The following is a 12,661-nucleotide window of genomic DNA, read 5'->3' on the forward strand; positions in this document are numbered from 1 at the left end:
CAGTAGAGAGCTTCAGGATTAAGTCTGCGGGGTTTTAAATTCTAACGGTGCTGTCAAAGAGCTATCTTTTTTTCTTTTTTAAAGACATAAAGAAGTACCCAAACTTATGTTTTAAAATACCATATTGAGGATAGGAGTACACTTCGGTATTAAAATCTAAAACAAATTGAATGATATAGCTGCAGTAGGAACACTCCCTAACTGGTTGCCTGCTAATACTTCCATGATTAACATTATTTCAGTGATAAATCTTTGTCAGTAAAGCCATATCCCACCTCTGCAACTATAACACACACACACACACACACACACACACACACACACAGAAGTGAGAAAATGGGAAAAGCTGAAACTTTCTGACGTTGTAAGCCAATTTGCACAGTATTAAAGTATCAGCCCCTTGGACAAAGGAAAGCAGGCAGTCATTAATCTTAGCTCCACTATGATCTTGAATGTCTCTTCTATTGGTAGACGGGATATTGTGCGGGCAAGTACCCTCAGTTGTGTTCGACTCTTTGCAGACCATGGTCTGCCAGGCTACTCTGTCCATGGAGTTTTCCAGCAAGAATCCTGGAATGGGCTGCTGTTTCCTTCTCCAGGGGATATTCCCAACCCAGGAGTTGAAACTGCGTCTCCTGCATTAGCAGGTGGATTCTTTGCCACTGAGCCACCAGGGAAGCCCACATTCTAGCCCTACTGTATCCTTAATAAATTCCTCCTCTTAAATGAAGTGAAGTCAGTATGGACACTTATGCCCACACATCCCTGCCTAGCACAGGTGATAGCAGAAAATAATAACTTTCTTAATATAACTAAATCTGATTTTATAAATGAAAATGTAATGATGTGATGGCAATTCTGAGGAATGAAAGTCCTAAAGAGACTATGATTTTTACAGAGTTAAAATTGTTCCAAGTTAGAGATTACTGAATAATTCTGGAACCATATTAACCTGCTTTAGAGTAACAATTTAAAATACTGTATTTGCATAGGATATCTTGAAAAAGTTACAATTTAATTGGCATGTCAAACTGGAAATTGCTTTGGGGAAATATTATTATAATATTAATCTGGTTTATGCCTAATTAATGCAAAGAGTTCTTTCACATTAAAGCAATCTTTTTCTTCTCAATCTATACCCCCTGAAATTTCCTGCTTTCAGAATTTGTAGAAAGACAACATATAATCCTTGTCTCTAACTGCAGTCACCATGATGTTGGTTAGGCTTTTATTTCTCCCATAAAATGTCTTTTATTTAGTAGAATCTATTTTCCAGGTGTTAAATTTTCCAGAAGAGTAATTTCCCTTGTTTTAAGTCCTGGCTTCTTTGGTATTGGTCTCTCTTGACTAGTTACTTGCAAATAAAAAGAGTTAATTTAAATTCAAGTCCATAACCTATTTTCCACTGTTTGTAGATGATACTATATGGTGAAAATTAATATAGTTCCTTGTTTCTTTTTTCTACTTCAAAAGTGATGTGACTTTGAATTCAATTGCTCAGTTATTAATGATAACATCTAATTTAAAGATGCTATGTTTTAATAGAGAGCAAAGTTAAGTTGATTTAATTGGGACAAATTTCTCTTCCAGAAGACTGGGGTAAAGATGTTTATATAGGTAGAGTTCGGTTGTCATTTTAACAGTAACTCATGTGGTATCATAAAATTTAGATTGGTACAAACATTAATCACTAAGCCACATACTTCCTTTTTCATTTTATGCAGGCTTCAAAGTCCTGCAGAATGTATTATACCAGGAGGTACCTGTTTATACTTCTGGGTCACCATTTATTGGAAGAGAGAACACTGGGATAAATCTTTTACCCTAAGTCATAAGGAAACGAGATTTCTTCATTTCTTTTTTTTCTTTTAATAACGGCTACAAGTATGAAAGTTTAGCCAAGAGGGAATTGAAAATATCTTCCTGTTACATTTTTTCCACATCTGCAAGGCCTATGCTTAGAGGATTTAATTTTAAAAAGATTTCCCCTTATCATGAACAGGTTATGACTTAAGCCAATTCTAGTTTAATACCTTCTTAAATAGAACAGAGCTTTCTCAGAATTCCTGTGAATTTCCCTGTTTTATTCTCTTCTTGCCTGTCAGTTTCCAAGACTTCCTATCATCTTTGCTCCACTGTTTGCTATCTGTATGGTCCTTCAAGACCTGTGCAAGCTCCACAGAACTTTCCTCAAAAATTCAAGCCCACAGCTATGTCTTCCCACACTTGATTTACCAAGATAGAGTTATGCTCTGCATTTGTAAGTATTAGGACAGATCTTTTATTAACGAATAGTTCCTGTATGGTTTATATGTGTAAGCTTTTATAATTATTGAAGGCAAAAAGAGAAGGGGTGGCAGGGGATGAGATGGTTGGATGGCATCACCGACTCAATGGACGTGAATTTGAGCAAACTCTGGGAGGTGGTCAAGGACAGGGGAGCCTGGAGTGTTGCGGTCCATGGGGATGCAAAGCATGGCTTGACTTAGAGACTGAACAAGAACAGCGGGCACTTCTCCTCTCCTGCTACACCCAGGTGGCTACTATGGCAACAGCAGAGGTTGTGCGATGAATCAATGCTTCTTTACAAAGAGCTGAGGGTAAACGTGTGAGGCCATCTGAAGAGAATGGTCAAGGCCTTTTCTCTGCCACGCTGCTCATTCAGTTAGTAAACCATAGGTGAGCTTTCCAGTGAGACATCTCAGAAGACCTTAGTCATTAAGCATGAGGGTGAACATGGTCCTGAAGTCCTTCCTCTCGGGGCAAAATCATCTGGATTCAGGGAGTCAGAGGAGAAACAGGAATGAATGAGAGGAATCTGGGAATATCTCCCGGATGCATGCGTGCATTTCAGGGAGACTGACAATCTAATCATTTCTTTATTGCAGTGAAAGGTTATCTCTAATTTGGAGTGATAGGAAGTCACGAGCAGTGTTCTGAAGGATTTGCTAAATATATGCTGCTGTGTGGCACATTCGTGATCTGGAAGAGGGCTTCCTCTACTACCAAAGTTCAGGTGGCCCTGTCAGCTGCTTGCTTCTCCAGATGCTTTGCTCTCCTCCTCTGAGATCTGTTCCCTTTGTACACACTGGGCTCATCCAGGGGAAATTGCGTCTGACGGCTCCTCCACCGAGGAAGCAGAACCATAGTGGTTTAATGACTTTGACATTTCAAGTCAACTCGCTGGTTCACATACAAATCAAAATTTAATACAATCTATGATGGTTTTATTGCATGCTATTGCTTCAAAAGACAGAAGAAAAAAAAAACCCTTCCATCCTTTGGAAACTTTCCCTAACTAATTTGAAGATAGGTAGTAAATCTGTCCATTGCATCCTGCCTTAATTAAAAAAATAAGAATAAATAAATCAATAAAATAATCTACCATTCTTGCTTTACCTGTCATCTCACAGTACATGTTGACATCATATTTAGGAGCATAATGTGAGCATGTTAAGGCAAAGAATGTCAATGTATAATATTAATCTATAAGAAGGCTAACGCAAAACTGGTTTAAGCTGTGAAAGAATCCAATAGACCAGTTTCAGGCTTACTGTTACGCTAACAGGAGAATAAAAAGTACTCTAGACTGTGACACCCTGTACAGAAGAATCTCCAAAGACGGGATTTTGGCCCTCCTGACCTTGGCAAGGTCCGGAGAGTGTTTTCATCAGTGTGGATGGAGGGGGGTCGCTACTGACCTCTAGTGGGTGGAGAGAGGTCAGGGACGCTGGACACTTCCTGCCTTGCTCAGGTCTGCTGATGCCTGCCCCCAGCTCCCATCAAAGAATCACCAGGTCAAAGTGTAAATAGGGCCAAGGTTTCAATTCCTAAACCACAGGCAAGCACTTTTCTTTCCCTGATATAATGAAGGTGTTGTTTCTATTTTAGAGTGTTTTGGGTGCATGTGTGGGTATGAGTGGGGGGATGTAGGAGGGAGTGAGACTTTTTGGATGAGAAATATATGTACTGAATATGAAAATGCTTTCTCTGATAAATTGTGCAGGCATTGTGGAAAACAGTTTGGAGGTTCTTTAAAAAACTAAAAATGGAGCAGCCATATGATCCAGCAATACCACTCCTGGGCATATACTCAGGGAAAACTCTTACACAAAAAGACATATGGACCACAATGTTCTTTGCAGCATTATTTACAATAGCCAAGACATGGAAGCCACCTAGGTCCACGGACAGAGGAGTTAAGATACAGTGCATATATACACAACCGAATATCACTCAGCCATGAAAAGAATGAAATACTGCAGCAACATGGATGGACCTAGAGATTATCATAGTAAGTGAAGTAAATCAGAAAGAGAAAGATAAATACTACATGATATCTTATATGTGGAATCTAAAATATGACACAAATGAGCTTATTTACAAAACAGAAACAGGCTCACAGACACAGAAGGCAAACTTATGATTACCGAAGGGGGAAGCGGGGGAGGGATAAATCAGGAGATTAGGGTTAGCAGATACACACTGCAGTTTCAGTTCAGTCACTCAGTCGTGTCCAACTCTTTGTGACCCCATGGACTGCAGCACACCAGTCTTCCCTGTCCATCACCAACTCCTGGAGCTTGCTGAAACTCACGTCCATAGAGTCAGCGATGCCATCCAACCATCTCATCCTCTGTTGTCCCCTTCTCCTCCTGCCCTCAATCTTCCCCAGCATCAGGGTCTTTTCCAATGAGTCAGCTCTTCGCATTAGGCGGCCAAAGTATTGGAGTTTCAGCTTCAGCATCAGTCCTTCCAATGAATATTCAGGACTGATTTCCTTTAGGATGGACTGGTTGGATCTCCTTGCAGTCCAAGGGACTCTCAAGAGTCTTCTCCAACACCACAGTTCAAAAGCATCAATTCTTTGGCGCTCAGCTTTCTTTATGGTCCGACTCTCACATCCATACCTGACTCCTGGGAAAAACCAGAGCTTTGAAGACATCCTCGGATCTGGCAATAGAGCAATACTTCAGGTTATGTGACTAATAGTTACTAACACCTCACACTTTCTCTGTGTGATCCGCTTAAGGCATGAAATTGTCACAGGCGCTATCACTATCTCTATTTTATTTATTATTTAGAAAGTCTTAATTTTTATTGAAGCATAGTTACAATGTTGTATTAGTTTCTGCTGTACATAAAAGTGAATCAGCTATATGTATACATATATCCCCTCTTTTTTGGATTTCCTTCCCATTTAGGTCACCACAGAAGACTGAGTAGGCTTCCCTGTGCTATAGAGTAGGTTTTCATTAGTTATCTATTATTATCTCTATTTTAATGATGAGAAAACTAAACCCCAAAGGTCCTCTTAGCAAATGTATACTAACTAAAAAAAAAAAATCTAAGGCATTTATCCCATTATTATAATACATAAGTCATAGGTTTTGGAGACCAGCCACCTTGATGAAGGACACACAGCTATGCAATGAAGGGACCAAGAAGAAAATGTAAACTTGTATTAGTTTTTTCCCCATGATCCTTACACTATTAACACAGGATCTAACCTGGATGGAAAGAAAGTGCTATGAGTAATTAAATTGGATCACACATTCTCCAGACTAAACTGGCACACAGCTGAGGCATCTAACACATGGTCCTATAGGTACAATTTTGCCTGTCACTCTTGACACAATATATTGCATTCTGCAGCCTAAAAGAGTTGATGACTGTATGTTTTTATGTTGAAATAGTACAGGCATGCTTTCTTTTTAATGCAGGTATAAATCAAGATACACCAAGAAAGCAACAAGTTAATTTATTTTGAACTTAGTTGGTTGCTGAAAAGAGACAAGACTGTGTGTCAGTGTGGAAACCAATGGCCTCATCAAATAAAGAGAATTTGGGGAGGATTTATTTACAGAGGATCCACTTGTAACATGTGGATGTGGTAGAGAAACCGCAAAAAGAACCCATGAGGGAAGAGATAACCATCTGTCACCCCTAGATCAAATATAAGGTGCCCAGTTAGATCTGTAGTTCAGATAAATAACAAACAAATGATGTAAGTTTTAGTGTCAGTATGTTCCCCCCACCTTCTCTTTTCTGTTTAATCTTGCAATGCTAAGCCTCCTCCCCAAAAGGAAGGAACAGAGTGAGATTCCTGGAAGACCAGAAGGCAGTGATTTGGGTCAAGAAGATGAGGAACCGTAAGAGGAGTGAAGAGGCAGAGTGAGCCATACAGGGTGAGGACCTCGGGATGAGGAACCTGGTCTCCCTTTCCTACTACCTTGAGCCCCTACCTAGAGAGGCTTCCCAATGTCTGAACCCCCAAAGACCAGCTTCCCAGGACACAGAGCCCAGGGAAGAAATGGGCAGAATAAATCGAAAGAAACTAGTAGAATCTGTCTGGCCCAGATAGGACTACATTTCTAACATAGCAAAGGTGGTGACCAGGCTTTGGAAAAATAAATCTATACTTAAGGTGACACCTGACTAGTTAACCACCTTAAAATTAATTTTTTGAAGTGTTCTATGTATGGGGGAGCTTGGGATTAGCAGACACAAACCTGCTATATACAGGGTGGATAAACAATTTCCTACTGTGTAGCACAGGAAACCTTATCCAATCTCCTGTGATAAACCAGGATGGAAAGGAATATGAAAAGTATACATGCTATGTATAACTGAGTCACTTTGCTACACAGCCCAAAACAGCACACTGCTGCAGATTAACCACACTTCAACAAAGTTTTTTAAAAATAGTTACTTTGTAATGCCCACCTCCCCCCGCCCCCCCGCAAAAGCGCTAAAATTAATAGGAAATTATAAACAAATGACATTATGAGCTCTTTTACTCCCAATACTTAGCCTGTGTAACAAAGTTTGAAACAGGGAACACAAATGATGCAAAAAAATATATGAAGTGAATCAAAGGAAAATTTAATAAAACTAGTTCCTTGCTTCTTTCAAAAGGCAAGGCAAGTCACAGAATGGAAACCAGTTTAAAGCAGCTACATGGTAATAAAAAAATAGAATAGCCTGTACCTATTGGATTTTTCTTACAAAATTGAATAAATGAAGGCTGAAATTTCTAGAGATTCAATCAACTTTTCTCCTTTGGAGAACATTGTTTAGGATATAAAAACTTTTTTTAAGCGATTTGAGATAGGTCATCTTATACCGGTACTGTTTATTATTAATCATTGCCTGTAACCACAGCATTTTGCAAACTTTATCTGCACACACGATTGTGGATACCTTATTTTTGTTGTTGTTGTTGTTGTTCAGTTGCTAAGTCATGTCCAACTCTTTGCAACCCCACTCACTGCAGCATGCTGGGCTTCCTTGTCCTTTACTGTCCCCTGGAATTGCTCAAACTCATGTCCTTGAGAGTCAGTGATTCTATCTAATCACCTTATCTTCCGTTGCCCTCTTCTCCTCCTGCCCTCAATCTTTCCCAGCATCAGGATCTTTTCCAATGAGTCAGCTTTTCATATCAGGTGATCAAAGTATCGGAGCTTTAGCTTCAGCATCAGCCCTTTCAATGAATGCTGCTGCTGCTGCTGCTGTTGCTAAGTCGCTTCATTTCTGTCCGACCCTGTGCAACCCCATAGACGGCAGCCCACCAGGCTCCCCCGTCCCTGGGATTCTCCAGGCAAGAACACTGGAGTGGGATGCCATTTCCTTCTCCAATGCATGAAAGTGAAAAGTGAAAGTGAAGACGCTCAGTCATGTCCGACTCTTAGCAACCCCGTGGACAGCAGCCTACCAGGCTCCTCTGTCCATGGGATTGCCCAGGCAAGAGTACTGGAGTGGGTTGCCATTGAATATTCAGGGTTAATTTCCTTTAGGAGTAACTGATTTGATCTCTTTGCAGTCCAAGGGACTCTCAAGAGTCTTCTCTAACACCACAGTTCTAAAACTTCAATTCTTCGGTGCTCAGCTTTCTTTATAGTCCAACTCTCACATCCATACATGATTACTGGAAAAATCATAATTTTGACCTTAAAAATATGGACCTTAAAAATATTCATTGTAAGTCAAAACCTAAATATCAATTTACACAATACGAGCACACATGTATGGTGAAGAAACACACAAATCTAAGACACAAAGGATTTGTGTGCATACATATATATGTGGAAATAAACGCACAGAAATGATGACACTGCCTAATTCTGCATGTGAGAATTACAGGGAACATTTCACTATTATGATTTTTTTTCCTGTACCTTTGAAATTCCCCACACGACATGACTATGATCAGTCAAAATAAATAGTTTAATATTCTCTTTTATGAAAATTTCATGTTTTAAAATATGTTGACTTGTCCTTTTACAATATTTGTGCTTTACTCCTGGATAATACATTGTATTTATCCATTGCGAACGCCCCAGAGAAGAGGACTGAAACTTTGTGTTTTCCTTTCGTTTTCGTAGTAAAATGGAAATTGTTTGTAGTCACTGCCAAGAATAAGGCTTTGTACCTTTGAGTTTGGCACTAACCGTATACTGTGTATCACTATCCAAATGCTGCTGGAAAATCTGAGACGTTTTTAGATGCTTTTGTATGAATGAGTGAAGGATTATCTTATCACAATGACCAATTATATGCTGGTTTTTTTGAATGCGTACGAGGTGGGTGGGATGTCAAGGGACATTTCTGGCCTGGCATCTTGACTCCCCATATTTGGCAAAGGAATGATTTTCGCTCTGTAACTTTCTGTAGGGAAAGGAGAAATGGCTCACGGTAGGGGACGTGCACTTGGCATCGTTTAGGCCATTTCTCAACATTTCAGTAACTGGAATGCCTCGTTTCTCTGTGTCGACAGTCCTGAGTAACATAGTAGTACCCAGGAGATCATTTAACGTCTCATTTTTTTAAAAAAATAGGTAGCTTTTCCAGGCAAGCGTAACATTTTGAATTTTAAATCCTGTCATCACCCATAGGAAAAAAATATATATATGATGTATTTCCTTTCCTGAATCTAAGTTCAAATTTTTGAGGTCTTTCTTTTTTTCCAAATAATCTCTGGGTGCAATCCTTTTTTTCCCTGTTAGTTTCAATAACTTACCCTTGAAAGATATAATGGATTAAAGAAATGTTAAGATTTGCATTTTTTTCTGAAACTGAGATCAGCACACACTTTATGAAGCTGATATCCTTCCATCGGAAAGTATAATAATAATTTGAGGGTTTCTAAGTTGCTGAATAAGAACATTTTTTTAAAAAGTGCCTTCTAAGTTATCTAAATGCTGTTGTTCAGTTGCTAAGTCATGCCCAACCCTTAGCGAACCCACGGACTGCAGCATGCCAGGCTTCCCTGTCCTCCACTATGTTCCAGAGTTTGCTCAAGTTCATCTAAATGTTCTTTGGTGGTGGTGGGTTAGTGGCTAAGTCATGTCCGACTCTTGTGACTCCATGGACTGTAGCCCGCCAGGCTCCTCCGTCCATGGGATTTTCCAGGCAAGAGTATTGGAGTGGGTTGCCATTCCCTTCTCCAGGGGATCTTCCCAGACCCAGGGATCGAACCCGGGTCTTCTGCACTACAGGCAGATGATTTACCAACTGAGCTATGAGGGAAGCCCATAATATATATATATATATATATATATATATATATATATATATAAGCTCTATATAAATGTTACTAATTATTGCCATTGAGACATTAGCTGGAAATTCAGAGAAGGGTTAGATTACAGAATGTTTTGAAAGTTAATAGAATTTAGAGGTTATGTGACTTTACAATAAATCAAAACAAAACATTGTGAAGTTAACAGAGAGGAGAAGAGAAGAGAGAATCAACATTGCTTGTTCCCGCTTGAGTTTTTGCTACAGGTGTAGAAAGAAGGTCAGCTGGGAGCATCTGATATCATTTTTTCACTGAGGTGTTCAGAGAATAATGTACGGATTCTATGTTGTTATATTTGCTAATTCGTCTCTGACTCTTTGCGACCCTGTGCATTGTAGCTCGCCAGGCTCCTCTGTCCATGGGATTCCCCAGGCAAGAATACTGGAGTGGGTTGCGGTTTCCACCTCCAGGGGATCTCGGGACCCAAGGACTGAACTCTGGTCTCCTGCGTTGGCAGGCAGGTTCTTGGTAGCCGGTGGCTACTTCAGAGCCACCAGGGAAGGCCCACAGTTTCCATGAGTCTATGCTAATTACAAAAGAAGCAAGTGTTCTTTGTAGCCCCATCTCTTATTGGACATCAAATTAGTTAGGATAACCAGGGATATGGAGTGAAGACTCCTTAGAGTAGAATCAACTTAATCAAATCACATTTTTGAGTTCTTTCATTTATCTTCATCTGAAACGTGGATAACTGTGGTCAGTCACATAACCAATGATTAAAACATGATTTAAAAAAAAAATTAAAAATGTCCTTGCACACACATTCACATACTTCCATGCACGCCTCCACATGATTATCTATTGGAGTAACTCAAGACAAAGAATGGGAAGAGGCTTCAACGTATCTGGTAACTTTAGAGACTAGAAACTATAAAACACGGCCGTGTTAAATCTGTCAGCGGCCATATCCGCCCCAAGCAGTGGCAACGTGCTTTCATTTTGGGGCTGCTTACTTTATTGTGGAACACGCTCATCAACACATGTGAGTTATGGAAGTTCAAGTCCAATATCTGTCATTTGATTTGGGCTGCGGAGGATGTTCAGGATGCCTGAGGCGGACTTTCTGGGACTTTTCGCGGGTGGCGCTTATCAAACCTAAGTCTGCACAGCCTTTTGGTTTGCTTTTGCCTTCCCTTTCTGGAATTAGAGTGTTTTTATTAGAGAAGGTGTACAAACATGAGCTGGCTTCCCTGGTGGCTCGGCAGTAAAGAATCCGCCGGTGGGTTCAGTCCCTGGGTCAGGAAGATCCCCTGGAGGAGGAAATGGCAACCCACTCCATTATTCTCACCTGGGAAATCCTGTGGACAGAGGAGCCTGGTGGGCTACCATCCATGGGGTCTCGAAGAGTCGAACATAACTTAGCAACTAAACAGCAACGGAGTCTAGCTCAGTTACAGAGTAGCTGCAGTGGCGTCGTAAGTATTGGGTCTAACAGTGTCTCTTAAAATCAAGATGTCTCAAGGATCTGTCTTGTGAATGAGCTATGAAGTTTTCATGGTTAACAAGATGTGGAACAAGTACTAATATAAGGTGGATAAGAGCATCCCGCCTGGATGATAGTTTACATTCTTGGCATTTTCAAGGTGAATGTCTTGTAAACATTTCCCAGTTTTTATACATGTTGAATGAGACATAGCTCAGGGGATTATCTTCTCAAAGTGCCTGTGTTATAATGAATTTTTTTAAGTGAGTGTGTGTATGCTTGACAATTCTGGCTTCAGTTTAATCTCTCAGCCAAGTTAAATTAATGAATATAAATCTATAGTTTACTATTACATAGCAGCATGCAGTCTTCAAACTGAGGAAATATGAATAAAATAACTAGTTTAACCTGGTTAGAGCATTTTAGATCTAATTATAGCCTCATTTTCTACTTCTCTTGTTCCTTGCACACTGGTTTCACTTTTAACCTCACTGTCTTCCAAATTATTTGAAACATAAAATCCCAGCTCCTGACACATGTACTATTTTGAAATAGTTACTGGTGCTACTCTTTCAAAAGAAATTTACTATCATATTTGACATTTTATATCATCATAAATAGCCCAGAAATTTGAATTCTGCCTGAAACTGCTTTGTTTCCTAGGTAAAACTCTGGTCATAATAATCTATCTATGCCGTTCTTTCTGAATATTTTGAGAATGTTTGTTTTTATTGATTGGGAGAAAGTTTTCATATTTTTTCCCAAATATTCTGAATGCATTCAAGAGACATATTGTTAACAGCTGGTGGAAAACTCCCACCAGAAATTAGTTCCATAATGAGACATTACATTTGACTGTTTCCAAGAGCCCACAATCTTGATCTGCTGATAATAGGCGATTGGGCAGGATATCAGGACCAAATGATTTCCTAGATGTTACACGAGGGAGGAAAACAGATTTCCACCGGGCCTTTGTTGGAAAGGAAACAGGATAAAACTTCCTCTTCTCATTCTCACTCTTAAAATGTCAAAAATCACAACTTTCTATCACCTGTACAGTTTTATTTTGGTTCAAAATACGTTATCTATATATCTTTTATACATTTACTGATTTCCTCTCTTCTTGTTTTAGAAATTATTGAGAAAGAAATATTTGAAATTCTCTATAAAGGTGTTGAAACAACTGAATGCTCATGTCGGGGGAGAAAAAGATGCGATCCATGCTTATACCATGTGCAAAATTTCAAAGAAAATGCATCATAGACTTAAACGTCAAATGTAAAATTATAACATTTTTTAAAGTATACTTAGGAGAAAATCTTTGTTCCTTTGTATAAAAATTTATTAGACTCTAACACCAAAAGCCTGAGATATTAAAAAACAATTGATAAGCTCTCCTTTATCAAAATTTAAAATCTCTGTTCTCATAAGACATTGTTAAGGAGATGACGTCACCATAGGCTAACAGAAGAGATCTTCAAATCATGTGTTTGATACAGGGCCTATAGCCATACTACATAAGAATGTTCACAACTCAAAAAAAAAAGCAAATGATCAATTTGGAAAAGAGAAAAGTTTTAACAGCCACTTTGCCAAAGAACATAAATAAGCACATGGAAATTTGCTTAACATTATTAGTCATTTGGAAAATGAAATTT

This window comes from Giraffa tippelskirchi, chromosome 3, assembly GCF_054371585.1.
Source record: "Giraffa tippelskirchi isolate mGirTip1 chromosome 3, T2T-mGirTip1v1.2.pri, whole genome shotgun sequence".
Classification (NCBI taxonomy): domain Eukaryota; kingdom Metazoa; phylum Chordata; class Mammalia; order Artiodactyla; family Giraffidae; genus Giraffa; species Giraffa tippelskirchi.